Here is a 17,904-nt window from a genome sequence, read left to right on the forward strand (position 1 = left end):
AGAGTTGCGGGAGCTCCGTGAAAGGGCTATGAGAGAGAGAGAGTGCTAACGGTAGTCAATGCCGCAACACTGCCTCGTACTTCGGGAAATTGGTGGTCTACATGCGGACATTGTGAAACTACGACCACCGAACAGGAGTGTCTGTGTTGCAAGGAGTGGGACCTGTTGCGTCGCGATGCCCAAGAGACACAGTGTTTTGTACATTCTGAAGATTTCCCCTCTCTGATAAACAGGGCTGTACTTGAAACTTTTTTCTATGTCCCGAAAATAAATTGGAGACGGCGACACAGACCGGAGGGACCAGATGGACAGTTATCCACTGAGTAAGTACACTAGACAAGTTATGTGCGATTATTTCAGATATATTGAGCAAATTGCTTTTGATTTTAGTTTGCATCACCAGCTGTAAGTCATGACTGGTTTTCAAGACGGCAGTGGCATGTAAAAATGAGTGTCTTTATAATGTATCTTTTCAATAAACTGTCTGTACACTTACAAAGTTCTCAATGCTTCGGTTAACATTTAGGGACCCTCACTATGCTACCGTTGAAGTTTGGTGATACTTTGAGCCTTTTTCGTGATACAAAATAGCGATTTGTTTTTACTTTCCCTGTGCCCCGAATACTAGCGTTGTAAGCTAATCAGCGGTCCACGCTAGCTTCTTTCAAGCTACAAACACATTCGATTAGCATGAAAACATGTCCCAGAGAGCGACAGAGTGGGTACACATCTGTTAATAACCCCTAGGTTCGTTTTGCACCGGAATTGTCCTTTAAGTAAGTTAGGTTAAAGCGAATTAAGGTAAACAAAATTGTTAAATAATCAGTTAAGCTAAGTTATGTTTATTTAACCTCTTAACGATCCGACGGCCTGGCTACATGCTGTCTTTCAGAGGCATATTTACGTTGAGTTAGATTGATTTAAGCTAAGTTTAGTTTGATTTATTTAAGATAAGATAAGATAAGTTTAGTTAAATGTATTCGTTTATTTCCATTTAGCTAAGAGATTAATTTACTTTAAGTTGGGTAAGGTTTATTTACGCTAAATTGAGTTAGGTTTATTAGTTCATTTTATGTTAGATGTTAGATTTATTCACGCTTTACATAAGACACAAAATACATTAAAACACAATAATAATAATAATAATAAAAAAAAAATAATTCAATTAAAGTTAAGGATTTCATGTCATGCAGGGACCATCTTTTCTTTGGGGGTCACTTGTTTCTAAACTGAGGGCTGCAGGATCTCTACTGCTCCTTCTATTATTACCAACAGCCTCGTTCATTTTTGTAACCCCAACTCCAGCTCATCAAGACCAACAGCTTGTAAATAATCTTCTCAACCACATAATCCCTTTGAGTAAACACGGAGACACTATCCCTCTAATGCTCTTGCTGCAAACTAAAAGCACAACAATGTATTATTTTTGTATCTTTCATTTGTTTGTTACTTGTATTCCTTATTTAATTATTTTTGGTGCTAAGTGCAAATTGAATGTCTCCAAGCTGCGACATTGTTTTTTTGTTCAGCTTTGAAAGCGGCTGCTACTCAAACAGCTTGATTTTTCTTGCCATTTACCAGATGTCAAAAAGAACAAATATAAGGGTTTTCATACACGTCGTTCTGCTATCTGGCAAGTGATTGAATCCTTTCGATCTCTGTGTGTCACAGCACCTATGGGCGCCAGTGAGTAAATGGTGGCAACAGAGAAAACAGAGAAGGCATCTATCAGCAGGACAAGTCATAACTTTGAATATGATATTGTAGCTTCGCCAGGTTGATCAGGTTTCAACTCACTGAAGCTAAGGTCCTGTGACTGGCAACAAGACTCTTCTGCCAGCCATTCGACCACCATCTTGCAGTGTTTAGGGATGAGGTCAGACTCCAATTGTGTGTGTGCATGTGTGTTTGTGTGAGAGAGAGAGACAGAGAGAGAGAGACACCTGCCTCCAGTGTGACAGCTCTATGAGCGTCCTCATGAATCACGAGTCATGTGGCTGCCCTCGTCTCATGTACCCAAGTTAGAAATGTCCCTGAAATCTGGCCCTCTGTGTGTGTGTGTGTGTGTGTGTGTGTGTGTGTGTGTGTGTAAGCAGGACTGAATCCTTAGTAGGGCAGCAGAGGAACATGAGAGGAACAAGGAAATGGAGGGTGGAGGAGAGTTTTTTTTTTTTTTTAAAGATCATTTTTGGGGCATTTTTAGGCCTTCATTTGACAGGACAGCTGAAGACATGAAAGGGGAGATAGAAGGGGGAATGACATGCAGCAAAGGGCCGCAGGTCGGAATCGAACCCCGGCCCGCTGCGTCGAGGAGTAAACCTCTATAAATAGGCGCCCGTTCTACCAACTGAGCTATCCGGTCGCCTGGAGGAGAGCTGTTTGTGTGCATTCATGTGTCTTGTCTTTGCGTGTGTGTGCGTGTGTGCGTGCGTGCGTGCGTGCGTGCGTGCGTGCGTGCGTGCGTGCGTGCGTGCGTGCGTGCGTGCGTGCGTGTGTGTTAGTTTTAAAGAGAGAAAGAGAGAGGTCATGTCGAGGTTTACAGCAAAACGGAGGAGATCAATGGTTGACTCATATGGTTTCACTACAAAGAGTCAAGACGGAACGACAGTGAAGTTTATCTTAAGTACAATTTAATTCCCATTAAAGGGATTATTCAGATTTTTCAAGTGGGGTTGTATGAGGTATTTATCCATGGTCAGTGGATTGCTGATGGCGGTCCGCATGCCCCAGTTTGGAGAAGCAGTTCCGAGGACTGGCACGGAAGCTGAGCAATGTACTGCTGTGGATGGGGGAAGCAGCTAAACATATTTTGACCACTTAAAAAAAAGGCCCACGTAACAAAATCTAAATTAGTTTAAGTGTACGCTATATTTAGAATATTTTCAACGCCTTACTTTGCCGTCAGACAGCCCTGGGGGGGGAACTGAAGCCGTTTTATCCATCTATGCTCTCTTCAAAGCCAACAGACTCTTTTGTCAAAAACAGTATCAATCGAGACAGCGGTAGACTGTCTCGATTGATAGAAATTACTGATTGGTTAGTTTGTTTGTCGATTATCAGAATAGTTGCCGATTAATTCTCTGTCAATCGATTAATCGTTGCTTCTCAAAACGCAAACACATAATTAGTTGGATTGCGGTAAGGCTACTGACTTGGCCAGAGAAGAACATTGCACTGTGTTCGGGCCATAAAACCCTCCTTGATTGTTTAGGATTATTGTCCTGCTGCATCATCCTAAAAACACATGTTCACCCAATATGGATGTGAATGCCTTCAAACACACTTCAAGATGAAAGTCTGCAAACCTCACAGTCATTGCTTCATTTCAAATATAATGTGCTGGAGTACAGAACCACAACAATGAAAATGTGTCTCTGTTATAAAATATATTATTTACCTGACAACGTATTAATGTTTTGTTCTTTATCTCTTTTATTTGTGTTGTGATTCTTTTATGATTTTAGCTTCAATTTGACTTTTAATGCTTTGCTTTTGTCCAAAGAATTGCTATAATCTTATCTTGTAACATCTATATAACTATAACTTTGTACTGCAAGACTGAAACCAGATAACACAATCCACATGAATATGTTAACCAAACAGGCTAATTAGGTTGCTCTTTTTTTTTTGTAGATTCCTGATTACAGCTATTTTAATTATCCATTCTGCTCTACAGTACATCTCTTCAGCCAGCCACTGTCTATTTATGCTTTCATATCTCTCTATCTAACCAGGCTTGATTAGCTGAATGGGTCTCGGGGATAAAGGCAGAAGGAGCAGCAGCTACATTCTTGTTACCAGGTGTCAGGCTCTGGGCCTTCGCAGGAGAAGAAACGGGCACACACACTTGTTGGGGAAATATATTCCATCACCCAGGAGTCTGGCTCTGGCAGCCGTCGCTAAGAAGTCATCCAAACCATTCAAACGGCACAAAACTGGTAATTATGCAAAGCAAAAGCAAAGCATTTGATGAAGATTTCTCACATTTCAGCTTTGCTGCTTTCTGCAGTTTTGGATGCTAAACTGAAAACATTTTTTTTTGTTTCTTCAGAGTCTCGCTTCTCACCATCACCTCGTCACCTTGCAGGATACTCTTAATTAGAACCGCATTGTCAGCTAGATCTTCCCCGCTCCTTAATTAAGAGGAATCAACCTTACCCTCTTCACATTGTCCAGCTTTGAAGAAAAGGAGCGTTGCCTTTCTTGTCATTTACTCTTTTTTTTCTTTATGATAAGGACATGCTTTTTTTCTGTTGAAGGTTTTCTTTGAATTGACAGATAAAGAGGGAAAGGAAAAGAAGGAGAGGCTGGGTAATGAAAAGACCCATGTTCACCAAGGACCTAGGAGCCACCTGATAAATTGGCTTGTTAAGAGGAGAAAGATCACTATGTGACATATTCCTCCTATTCACTCTCAGCAACACAGGTGCAAAACAGACAGACAAATGGGAATCAATCAAATCACGCTATAGCTGGTGCTTGTATTGGTGTACAAACGCTGACATTCACTCAGCTGGGGGGGTTGATCAATTCAATTTTTAGTTGTATAGACTCAATTTAAGTGATTGTTGCATGTGCATAAACACATGTAGGCAGAGACCGACGGTAGAAATCAAATGTTTGACAGGGCAAACAGGGTCTACCACGCATCCATCCCAAGGCCAATGTCTCACACCGTGTGAATGAGAGAGTGGGGACAATGAAAAGCTGTGAATAAAGGGTGTGTGTGTGTGTGTGTGTGCGTGCACCCTATTACCCAGACACCACCAATATTGTGTGGGAGGATGACTCGGTACTGTGAATAGAGGACAGTGAGAGCATGTTTGATATCTAAAGGGAGAGACAGAAACAAAGACATGAGGGAGTAGAGGGTTTGCAAAATGGAGGTAAATGGGGGGATGGATGGATGGAGGAGGGGGTGGAGAGAAGTATATAAAGGGTATTTTCTGTCAGTCTCCGAGCAACTCACAATAGAAGGTCAGAGAAGAAGGAAAGAAGGGAGACGACAATACGGAAATACAGAATCTTCCTTTATTTAACCACAGACAGACAGATACAGATACACAGGCATGCACAACAAACACACACATACACAAAGTGCGTGTTAGACCCAGGCCTGGGTAACAGAAAGTTACATGAAATATCTCGGAGTAGAAATACACATCCATGATGTGTAATTGGGATTTTTTTTCTTCTCCGTGAACATTTCACAAGACTGATACTAACAATAATGATCTGAAGATGGGGTTAAACTAATTTACAAAACGTTCAGTGATCCAAGAAAATATGAAAAAAAGAATAAAGTTCTGTCAACCACATAATTAAAAGTACCAAACAACATTTTCAGCCAAGTATACAACATAAATAAGACTTACTTTCCATAGTATCAAAGTTGAAGTCAACGTGAAGTATTTCATTTACATTGCTTCTGCAGATAAATCCACTGATTGTGATCCAATTGAAATGAGTTGTTTTACTGCTTAAGCCAAAAAATGCTTTTAAAAAAAACCTAAATCAAGTGACAACAAGCAGGTAATGACAATTACAGGATACGTTCAGGATCTTAAACTATAATGAGCTTTAAAATCCAACAGTTGAGTTCAACTATTAACATTTTCCGCACACATCTCCATCTATTTCAGAGATCTGTAGCAAACATTGATACATATTGAAAAATAAATTATAATTTAAACAACAAAGGCCCTTGGACTTTTTTTTGGGGAACACCAAAATAATTATTGTTTCCCAAACTATTTTCTATCAAAATATATTTAATTTGAAGTCAATCAGCCCAAAGTCAATATCTGATTGATTAAAAAAATGCATGAATGTGTCACGCTCCTTAATAAACTAAGATCGAGCCGTTTCATTTGTTAGCACCTATCAGGAAGTCTTTAGTCAGCTTGAGCAAAGCAGTCTCACTACTGTGGTGAGCCTTACATTTTCTTCCAAAAGAAGTTGAAATTCATAAATGACTTTCATTAAAATGTAAAAAAAATCTTCTCAGGGACTTTAGCACAGGAGGGCACTTTGGAAATGCAATTATGGCGATTGAGGAAACTTTAGCTTCTTTGAAAGAACCTAAATAATAGTGTTTGTAAAAATCTGGAAAGAGCATATGGTACTATGTATTCAAACATACATTTACGTAGTAATATGGATTGACTTCATGCACTGTATACTTCAAAATACATGTAAATTTATTGTTATTTTATTTTTTCAAGAATGTATGGCAAATAACTAATGAACCCCTACCTAACAAAGTAATTGAAAAAGTCATGCTCTTCGCAAAATCAGAGGTGTACATCACCACGGACTGGACCATATTTGAATTTTTTTGTTATCAGCTTGATTTTCTTTTTAATCAAAATGATACATTTATAATATTATACACTCGCCACCACTGTAGAAAGCATCAGAAAACATTCAGTTGTAGGCAAGCTCATTGTTTTCAGATGGTTCTTCACTGCAACTCAAAAGTGATGCTTCTTCCTTTGAGTGTCTGGCAACAAGTGCCCTCTCCTCTCCTCAGAGACGTGAGGAAAAAAATGACTGTTGTTTGCTCAAGGACAAATAATGAAGAAAATAATCATACTTTCCCCCTACTTGAGTGAGTTGTGTAAATGGGAGTCCTTTCTATAGGGCATAGGTTTTTGAAAAAGTTGCATTTTTATAATTTTCCTATCACCAGTCTGCCGGTTCAACGTCCATTAGCAGGGCAGGCTGAAATGTATTTCTGATGCATTAAGTGACATTCAGCAATGGAAACAATTAACTCAATGTTCAAAGGACAAGGTTTCACAAAAAGGATTGTCTGCCATTCATGTAAAAGCCCAGTAAACAACAGGGCTCTCTGTGGCCTTGAACTGAATATTCACTTAAGTGAATTTTCTTTCATTTTTCATTCTTGCATTCATATGATCATAATACTGTTTAGTAGAACTGTCAAATCAATCCTTACCTAGTTACTTGTAGCTTTAGTGGTGCATCATTTGAAAAAAATACAGTGAATTTTCAAAAACCGGCCCAGACAACCTACCTGTTAGGTGATGAAAGGAAAGAGACTCCAAAAATTCAAGTGGATTATAAAGTGGTTAGATGTATTTTATTAATTTCATGACAAAGATGTGAAACATATTTCAACGTATCACATCACCTGTGACCACATTATCTTAGCAAGAGAATGAGAAAATGAATAGCTGTGTTCATCATCCATTTTACATTTTTTTTAATATTTTAAATCTGTATACATTTCTTCAGCTGTGTCTCCAAGAAATTGTGTTTATATGCTACTAATCTGTAACAAAAAATATATTTTTGGAGAAATGTAATATGCCCCAGATTATGTCTTTTATCAACATAATTACGAAACATTTTAACAAACGTGCTATCTGCCAAGTCACAAAATGTTGACACTGAACTCCAAAATGATCCCTGACAATGTATTTGATTTTTTTTTTTTTTTATATCCTGAAACTAAATTATAATTACATTTTTGGGGTATGTTTAGGCACCCAAAGCACTTGGTTGAGGTTAGGGATTTTTCTTGGTTAAATACGAAAAGTTGACTTGAAATTGATTTATTAAGATTCAACCCCAAACCCTAATCTTTCCTGAACCAGACTGCTTTTGTTCAAGAGCTCCAAAATCTCACGATCTGCAGCAATAGTTACTGCCTGAATCTGGTGTCAGTCAGACCCAGAGTCAGGGAGCTTTTACACATACATAACCAAGGTCCGGACCAAAAGAGGTAGGTGTGAAAGCCCCCTCAGATGAGGAGTCTGTTGTGCACTAAAATCAGCGACTAGCAGATGTATCAGAATGGTAAGTGTAGTTAGCATCTTTTATTTGTTTATCTTATTTGTTAACTGTAACTGGCAGTGGCTAACGGCTACACAATGACAGTGTGCTTTTGCTCTCTGTACTGACAATCCGCTCTTTGCTGGCTTTTGCGTATTAAACAGCGATTGGTTTACCAATTGGTTTAAGTAACGTACCTGCACAGACATCTCCCCCTTCAAGAGAGGAATATGAAAACAGCTCTCTAGTGACAAACCCAGAGACGGTTTAGAACAGAGATTTCCCAACTCAGAGTCATTTCCTGTGTCACATGGGTTTTGCCAGTGCCACAGCTCTCTAGGACAGTGTTTCCAAAGCCGGTCTACGGAAAGCCTTTCCACTCCCTATTCAGCCCCATTGTACCAAATTTGGTTGCAGTTCCACCAGAGTTCCACTGGGAGTGATCGCGATCTAGTGCAAAATGAACGGGACTCTATGGAGCTAGACGGCTAAATTTGTCTCTTTCGCCTGATTGTCATTGATAAATCTCATATTTGATTGTAGTTTTTGCAAGTTCAACATGGATTATAGGTCAAAAGTTGAACGAACGAGTACTTATGTCCTTTCGATTTCTTACAGGTTGAGTCGTTGTTGCCCATAACACGCTAGCATTCTGCTGATTACGATCGGAGATCCCGCTTGACGCCATCCGAAGCAGAACCAGAATGTCAGAGTGAATATTTCGCCGTGGTCTTTAAAACATTAGCAAACCTCTTTCTAGCACGTGTATTGACAGGGAGAGCCTGACCTGTCAGCTGTGTTGTCGATGCCTCGAGAGAAAAAAGGAAGTGACTCAGAGCTTGCCGTAAAGCAGTATCTCTGGCCGTACGATGTGTATGACGTCATTGACATTTTAAAAGGCTTTTTAGAACAAAAAAGCCACTTTAAAAAAATCTAACACCCAGCAGTGTGTATTTTCTTCGCCTCCCCTTTCGAATGCAACATTCAAATTACTAGACAAAAAATTATATGGATTTTGAGGGGTATAGCTCCATAGAGTCCCATTCATTCTGCACTGGCCTGTGAGCGCCCCCTATATGGAACTCTGGTGGAACTGCAACCAGTTCAGAAGCCGGAAGTAACGAGAGAGTGGAACTTCTTCCCTTACTAGAAATTCTTTGGTGTTTCTCAAATGGGGGTACGTGTACCCCTAGGGGTACTTTGGGGGACTGCAGGGGGTACATTTTTCAGTTACAAGCCTGTTGTTACTTCTAGTGTCTTTTTTTTCATCAAGTTTGTCACTTTTTTTTAAGTTTGTCCCCTTTTTTTGAAGGTTTTGTCGCTTATTTTGACCTATTCTTGCCTTTCTTCCTTATAGTCTTTTTTTCTTCAAAGTTTTTGTCTCTTTTTTTCAAAGTCTTTGTCACTTTTTTCGAAGTTTGTCGCTTATTTGTATTTTTTTGTCACTTTTGTCGCCCTAGTTCTGTCTTCCTTCTTTTACAGGCACGCGGGGACCTATTTTTGACCAGGGGTGCTGAATAACAAAATAATGGATGTCTGACGATTTCTCCCCCCAGGAAATGTTTCGGATTTTGACAGCTAAATACGTCATTTTACCGCGGTGTATGGGTGAGAATGAGACGTTTTCGAAAAGTCCTAGGCAGCCACAAATTCCAATGTTCCACAATTAGGTGACAGCACTCGCCACTCCGACTACACTGCGAGCACCCTACCATCATAGAAGCGCACTTGACATCATTAGCCTGTTTCAGTATATAGCTAAGTTAAATTACTTTTCTGATCGTCAAAACCATACCAGAGATGTTTGGCTTGAAAATATATGCTAATAATCAGGCTGTAATGACCTTGCCAACAATTTCTGAATACCCTAACTTGTGCCTTCTCCACAGCAAATGTGTCCTAACCATGTCACAGTGGTTTCTGTTACACAAAACATATGCAATGAAAACTATCGTACTTACAGGCATTGCCCTCACAGGGAACGGAACTTATTCTTTTTGCAGAATAACCAAAGTTTCAGGAGACACTGAACCAGCGTGTAAATCGTAGTTCTTTTCCACACGTGAACAGGAAGTAAGCTGAACGTATTCCCGTATTTCAGGATAATTACCAATTGTGCCCAGTAGATGGCACTCTAACACAACAAATGACACGAGAAACGGCTTATCATTCATTCTCATCTCAGCTGAAAAGACTGTTGAAAAGTTTCTGACCCGAACCTCCTTCCAGGATAACTGAAGTTGCTTGGCTGACAGGGCTTTTCGAATCCTTCTGTAAAGTTAACGTTAACTAGGTGCTCTTCAACTGCCCCAACAGAGTTTGCCTCGGTGGTGGACGAGGAAACATCAACTGTAACATCTACAGATGAAATATTGCTAATTTTGGCCGCTTCTTGTAAATCTTGTATCCTTTTCTGCGACATATTCTTCTTTACAACTAACGTTCCAGTCAACTAGCCTCAGCCTGCTCGCTTCTCAGCGAGTCACGTCACTTGACTCACTGTCACTTTGACCTCTATAGCAGCTATAACAGTTCATTTTTAGTAGGCTGTATTTTAATCTATCCATAACTCTTTTTTGCTATATGCCTCATTTTTTGATATACAAAAATATAAATAATGTTAGACTGTGAATTAGTAATTATTTAAAAAATAAAAATTATAAAATCCAGCTCCTGGTGCAGCACCCTCAGCACCCCCCTTCCCGCGCCCTTGTTCTTTTACTGGGGTTTTTTTCTACGTTTTTATTACTATTTTCAACCTATTATTGCCTTACTTCCTTCTTTCTACTGTCTTTTTCCAAGGTTTTGTCAGGTTTTTAAAAAAAGTTTTTGTCACCTTTTTTCATCAGCATTTAAATGTTTTCCAGGTACAAGGCTGTTGTTTAGTAAATCTATCGCTGACATCGCTGTATTGTTTCCTCTTTATATAGACTTTTTTTCTTCAGTTATAGAGAATTTTTGACAAACGTTGCACAGATACAACTCAGTATAGTCATGGTCAACATTTAACGGGACATAAACATAAGAAAAACATTTTTGAGTGGAGGGGAAAGGCAGATTAGAGCTGTGTATGTAAAATAAAATCCTTCCACCATCTCTCCTGCCACTCAAGGAAAGGTCAAAGCACTCTGACAGCAGCTGCATGAATGGCATCAGCTTCTAAAAGCTCATTTAAGAACCGATGTCTTGAAAAAGGAGAGAGAGGAGGAAAAATAGTGAAAAGAATGAACCTGAAAGTTTCTGTGTATAAACGAGGTAAACACGTGGTTAAATAGTTCGTAGTGTGTATGCTTCGTGTCCACATTGTCGCCATATCAAGGTTGTGATGTACAGAACGTGAATAGTTCATATTTGACAGATTTGAAATTCCACTCACTCAACTGAGTGCTTTTGTAAACATAAAGGAGGACAAACTATACAGAACTGCTTGTCCTGCAGGTGGAGAAAGCAATGTGGAACTGATGCAATCAAAACATTTATGACTAAATAACGAATGAAAACTGAAGTCGACATCTGCAATCAGCTGATGTTTTTAATTACAGTGGTGGAATGTAACTATGTACATTTACTCAAGTACTGTACTTGAGTATAGATTTGAGATGCATGTATTTTACTTCAAACTTTTCATGTCACTTTCTATTTCTATTCCACTACATTTCAGAGAGAAATACTGTACTTTTTACTTAACTGCATTTATCTGACAGTTTTCGTTACTTTACAAATTAAGAGCTTGAAAAATGTGTTTTGTTATAAATTAAACAGTATCTACAAGTACTGAAATGATTAGTCGATTAATCAATTACTCGATTGACATTAAAAACATTTTATTGTTTCAACTTCTCAAATGTAAGAATTTGCTATTTTTACTTTTACAATTAATTTTTTGGGTTTGTACAACATAAAAATCCTGCTTTTACGGTATATGAATGCATGCATAATAATAATCTAATGATATAGTATATAATAGTATAACAGTCACATGGGGACATTTTTCTGAATTCAGTACTTTTACTTGTAAGTATTTTACTTACTTCTCCTCAAGTAAAATGTTGAATGCAGGAACCCACACACCGTTCATCTGCACACACAGCCCACACAAAGATGACACAGAGCTGGATTCAAATCAACAAAGTATCTGTGTAACTATCAGATTTTAAAAGGAGATGTCCGACTTCCAGTCTGCAGTCTTTGTGGTCTTTGATGTGAATAGCTTTGCACCTTGGACGCTTTCTGACCCATAACACAAGAGTTCATTCATTCATTCAGACCACCAAAGAAAAGATGCAATTAAGCCCACAGATAATAGTCAGTGCTTTTACCTTGAATGTTTTAATGGGCTGAATTCACGGGTGTAAATGGCGTATTGTGATGAAAGAATAGTTTCATTTCTCTCTTGCTATAACTTTAATTCTTCACTGTCGCAGACAGGCTTGTTTACCTCGAGGTCATGTCCTCTCTGCTTTGTGCCATGTGAGAGAATGAAGACGTCTATTTCCATTAGCAACTTCATTAAATGAAGAGTAAACTGTTGCATTATTATGGGTGCTGTGTGTCTGCATGACACAATGTCTGCACTGTTTTAAGTTTACAAGACCACTTCTCTGCAATACAGTATTGAGTAATAATGTGCACAATTTTATCAAAAGCAGCTTTCAGTCTTAAAAAAAATGCTTTTTGAAGTGCAGCTAAGGCAATAATTAGGATTCTTATTGCCAAGGTGAGCCAAGACAAGGAAGAGTCTTATAAGAGCAGAAGCCACTAAAGCACTTTTATGTAGTCTGTGTATACTTTCTATGAGGGACGGGCTCGACTGTGGTGAATACTTTGTTTATTTTATACTGTAAGGATGTATACTATGTATGTGTGAAATGAAAAATTGTTTCTGAGCTCGCACTTGACACCCAAGTATACCTTCTCTCTCTCTTAGACACAAGCCTTCATTTCTTTACTGTAACTCAAACTATGAGAAAAATGTTCATCCGACATGTTGACAACGAAACATGTCACTTCATGAAAATAGGCGATGAAATTAAATTGTGCCTTTTTTGTATATAAATGAAAATCTGGACAATATAAAAGCACTATTCTGTGAAGTCATCGACTTTAGAGTTCAATTTTGTAAATGATTTTAATTTGAAATAAGTTGAAGGCAATCATTTATATTTTCCTTATTGTCAACAAATCAAAACAAGTCATACAATAATTGTAATCCCAAGCCTGATATATCTTATTCCTTTCACAGAGCAACATGATGATTCCTTTGGAGCTGTGTTTGTGTCCGCATGATGAATGTAAGTCCAATGTTCACTCTCCTTTTAGCTCTGTTTTAGGGGGAAATATCGCTCTTTAGCTGCTAAATGCTCCACTATGTTCACCAACTACTCTCTGACTCTGGCTGTCTGCGGTTTGCTGCTGAGCAGATAGTTTACAGTGTACAGTGGGTTGTTAGAAAGTTTTCACTGACAACAGCTGCCTCCTGCAGCCGAAAACGATGCTATGGGAGCTGTGAGAGTGAACCAAAACAGTAAAGTTGCCTGTCAGACAGCTAAACAATAAGACTCACTATAAAGCTCCTAAAGCCGAGAGGAGCTGCAGATTCAGGTGATAATTATAATTATAATTATCTTTCGACCCCTTTTCAGTGTTACGTTTTTATCAAATTACATTTTACGTCTTTTGTAGTTTTAAGGGCATTGCATCAATAAATAAGAGTAAAAACTGACAGAAATACTAATCCCATTCACCACACCCCCAACCGGTGCCGTCAGACACCGCCTACCAAGAGTCTGGGTCTGTCCGAGGTTTCTTCCTAACAAAAAAGGGAGTTTTTCCTTGCCACTGTCGCAATAGCTACTGCTAATGCTTGCTCTTGAGGCAACCACTGTAATAGTTGGGGCTTCGTAAACTACAGAGTGTGGTCTAGACCTACTCTATCTGTAAAGTGTCTCGAGATAAGCTACATGGACCTTGTAGTAACATAGATTTGTTTCAAACGTGTATTATATTTCACTTAAATATGCATTATGAAGAGTAGAGTTTTTTAATTAAATTAGTTTTTTAGAAAATTCTGCAAGGCACAGGGTCACACGGGTCATATTTTAATAACTGTACTTTATTATGTGTCACGGCTGTGACTGTGCGTGTGCCTCTGCAGATCTCCAGTGTTTCTTGTGTTTCCCTCTCCCCTGTATTTCCAGCACCTCCATGTTGGTGTCGCCATGGCTCCCAGCTCCTGGCCCCCAGCTCCCGGCCCCCGGCTCCACACACACCTGCCTGCAATTGACTCATCACTTCCCTCAGCTCACTCACCTGCCATCCATCAGCTCTTCAGAAGTTCTCCCCCGGCTCTTCACCTAGGCTGTTCATCACCACATTTTCAGACACTGCAACGATTTGACTGTGAGATTGGTAGTCGAATCAGGCTCCTTAGTTTGAACAGGGTCACCCCTACAAGATATACGTATGAATATAATTATATCCAAGACACATGCGATGATCTTGTCATGCAACTGCTGAATTAGGGTACTGGCACCTTTTTCGGACCAATTCAGGCACTGGTTGTAACATTATGTAAAAGGATAATATAAGTACCACCTTCTGAGAGCCTCAAAACAACCATTCATGCATGCTTCCTATTGTACTGACCTATGGTTATAAAACAATAACACCAACAAGTCCTGCGTATGAAAATACAAGCTGCAGTTTGCCAAACTATCCTCAATGCAGTGCTCAGTTCTGGGAGATTATTATGTTATGCCAAACAGCATATATATATATATATATATATATATATATATATATATATATAAACTGACTGAGGTAAGAAAGCAATGTATCTGTGGTGTATTTAAGTACCGTACAATTTTGAGATACTTATGCACAGTATTTTTACTTAACTACAATTATCTGACAGCTTTAGTAACTGCTTGCATTACAGCTTATTATATTACACACAAACCACATCATCTTTATAAAATACATTGTTATAGACTGAACTACCCAGCAGTATATACGGTACAGTAAAATAGAGTTAAAATTGGAGCCATGTTGACCAGCTGCAACATCGAAGTGAAGCTTAAATATGAATCCATTAATATTGCATTTCACTGTCAGGAGCCATTCTGTGTGTATAAGTATTGCACTTTTACTTTCGATACAATTTGCAGATAATGATAAAACTCATGTACTTTTACTTAAGTAAAATGTTGAATGCAGAACTTTTACTTGTAATGGGGGTATTTTTACATTGTGGTAGTAGGCCTACTACTTTTACTTTAGTAAATGATCCCAGTACTTCTTTCACCACTGTAAGGAGCAAATACAAAGAAAGCTTTTTATTGTCGTAAATATAATGTTTTATTGACTAAACGTCGTTTATTGTAAAAAAAAGAAAGTACATTTGTAAATAAAATGCATATGATAGCATTATTAAGAGTTAATGAGGCTTTAGCTACATAGCATAGCAGAATATTAATTAATTTTAAATAGTTATCTGTGTAATTATTGAGTGTCAGAGTGTCATCTTCTCGCAGAAAGCCTTTGGGTTCACCTCAGCAAAAATCAATAACTATTATTTTTGTGAATGGAGACCTTGAGTTTGCAGTGAAAAACATTTTCAAAAGACTTTTCTTTAAGGCAAATCAATCAACCTTTGTTTGAATCTGCTGCTCCCTCTGCTCTTCCACTCAGCACTGGTACACGTAAAAAAAAAAGAAAAGCTTAAAGTGGGAGTTTGCTGCCCTCTAATGGACATTTGGAGAACTACACCTTCTCTCTAATACTTCTCCCCTGGAAAAGAGGCTTAAGAAACAGGAGAGAGGCAAGTATTCCGACCCTTTACTTACTAAAGGTAGTACCAAAAGTAAAGGATGGATTCAAAACCTCACTCAAGTACCGGTATGTAAGTATTATCAGCTAAATGTACTCAAAGTGTTAAAAGTATAGTATTCCCTGTCAGTGTTTTCCTATTCTATCTGATGTTTCTATCTGATATTAATATTCCTGCTGCATTAATTTGTATGTTGCATTTTACTGCTGTCGATGTTTAAGATTGTGCTTATTTTAACTCCTTTATACACTGTTGGGTAGTTTAATCTACAGCAAGCATCATATCCTATAAGATCATCATATGTTTGTAGCGTTGCTGTCCTGTGAGAACCACGTAAAACGTCAACTTTTCAAGGTGTGACGATGCATTTTCCAGCTGATCCAAGAGGCTTTCTAAAGACTTTATTAAGCTTAAGAAGGAGGAAAATTGAAATCATATCTTCCTAACAAGTATTTTCTGTGTAGTCACATCCTGATGTACTGTGATCAATTACAAACAAATAAAAGAGTCATAGTGTTGCATTTAGGTGTTATATTATAGCCTACTACAGTACAGTGAACACAGCATGTTGAGGGTTCAAACTACAGTAATAATACTAACAAAGTCCAGGCAGGCATGGATTGGCCATAGGGAGTACCGGGAAGATTTCCCGGTGGGCCGGTCTATTTGTGTGGGCTGAATGGGCTGCGGCTGCACTCCGGTCGAAAACGTTTTGATCGGCCATAAAGAGAAGAGAGATCACATAATTTGGCCCACTTGTGTGTCTTTTATATAAACACTGGCCATTCACATCCTTGATCCTTGACTGACCGGCCCACAGAGAGGAGAGAGATCACATGATTGGCCAACTGGTTTGTCTTTCATCTGAACACTGGCCAATCACATCCCACTATAGCTGTTAGTAAGCTAATGTTATGTTTTAGCAAGGTAAGGCACTTGCAAACATAGTACTATAACTTTTTGATTTATCCACATTCCACTAACGTAAGCTGCATACTGTGTATATTTAATATACAAAATGCAGCTTTAGTTTAACCTACAGGCTTGTCACTTGTTTACTATACAAGACATCTTGATGACAGCCATGCTCCACCCTCAACCTTTAGCCATCTAACCATCAGGAGCCAGGCAACCTTTTTGAATCAGTGAGTACATTATCATACTCTCTTCCATACCACTCAGATAAGTGAGTATAAAGGGCTGGTATGCAGGGTTCAACAAACAACTTTTTAATCCAAATGGCTAGTGAATGTTTAAAAAAAAAAAACATTGGCTGGTGAGTCAAGCAAATCTACCATTCTACCAAAGTTGAACCCTGCTGGTACATGTGTTGAAGGGGAGTTTTGGTGGGCTGGTTTGGGTCTCAAAAGTCCGGGGCTGATTTTTTACCCCAGTCCAGCCCTGAGTCCAGGAGTTACGGGATAATATTTAACAGTAAAAAGTATGTACTTTATGTTACACCTTCTGCAGCATCAAAAATCATAATTTTTTTTTTTTAATTTAACCTCCTAACCTCAACGCAGTGAACATTATAAGCATTAGTAATTATAAGATAGTTAGCATTATAAGATAGTTTATTGTATATGTATTATGTGTTGCAATGCCCATCACCATATTTAAAAGTCATGAATCATCCCAAACCCAAACAGTGCAGATAATTGTATGTAGTCTGGAGTGTGGAATAATTATAGACCATTTAATGGTACATTAAAATGGTACATTAAAAAAAAAAAAAAACAATAGAACAGTTCATTAAATGAGTCAGTTAACCCCATTTCTTAATATTGTCTTTCCATTTTAATATTGATAAATTAGATTTCAACTACATTAACTGTAATATGTAATGTATGTAATGATTTAAATGATTTAAATGATTTCTTTTTGTTATTCCATTTGCTGATTACAATAGCAGTAATGTATTCCACCATACATTGTCTCTTTCTTTATGTTATAGCATTTAGTTTCCAATTTTCATTTGCAAAAGAGACTTTGTAGGCTGATCTAATCTAACAAAAAAAGCATTATATTTGTGACAGTAGGTAGAATTAAACTTACGTAACATCCATGAGGACTGAGACTCTTTGAACAGGAAAATAAAATTAGATTTTTGTTCATACATTACTCTCCTTATCGTTTATATTTAATTTTTATAGGAGGGCTGTAACTGTCATGAAATAGGAAATAATGTTAATTTTAATTGCAAGGTCTGTGTGGAGACACATAAGGAGGCTGTCTCGATCGGCTCTAATGCAAAGTTCTGGTTAAACATTGGCCCA

Source organism: Sander lucioperca, chromosome 19 (assembly GCF_008315115.2).
Source record: "Sander lucioperca isolate FBNREF2018 chromosome 19, SLUC_FBN_1.2, whole genome shotgun sequence".
Taxonomy (NCBI): Eukaryota; Metazoa; Chordata; class Actinopteri; order Perciformes; family Percidae; genus Sander; species Sander lucioperca.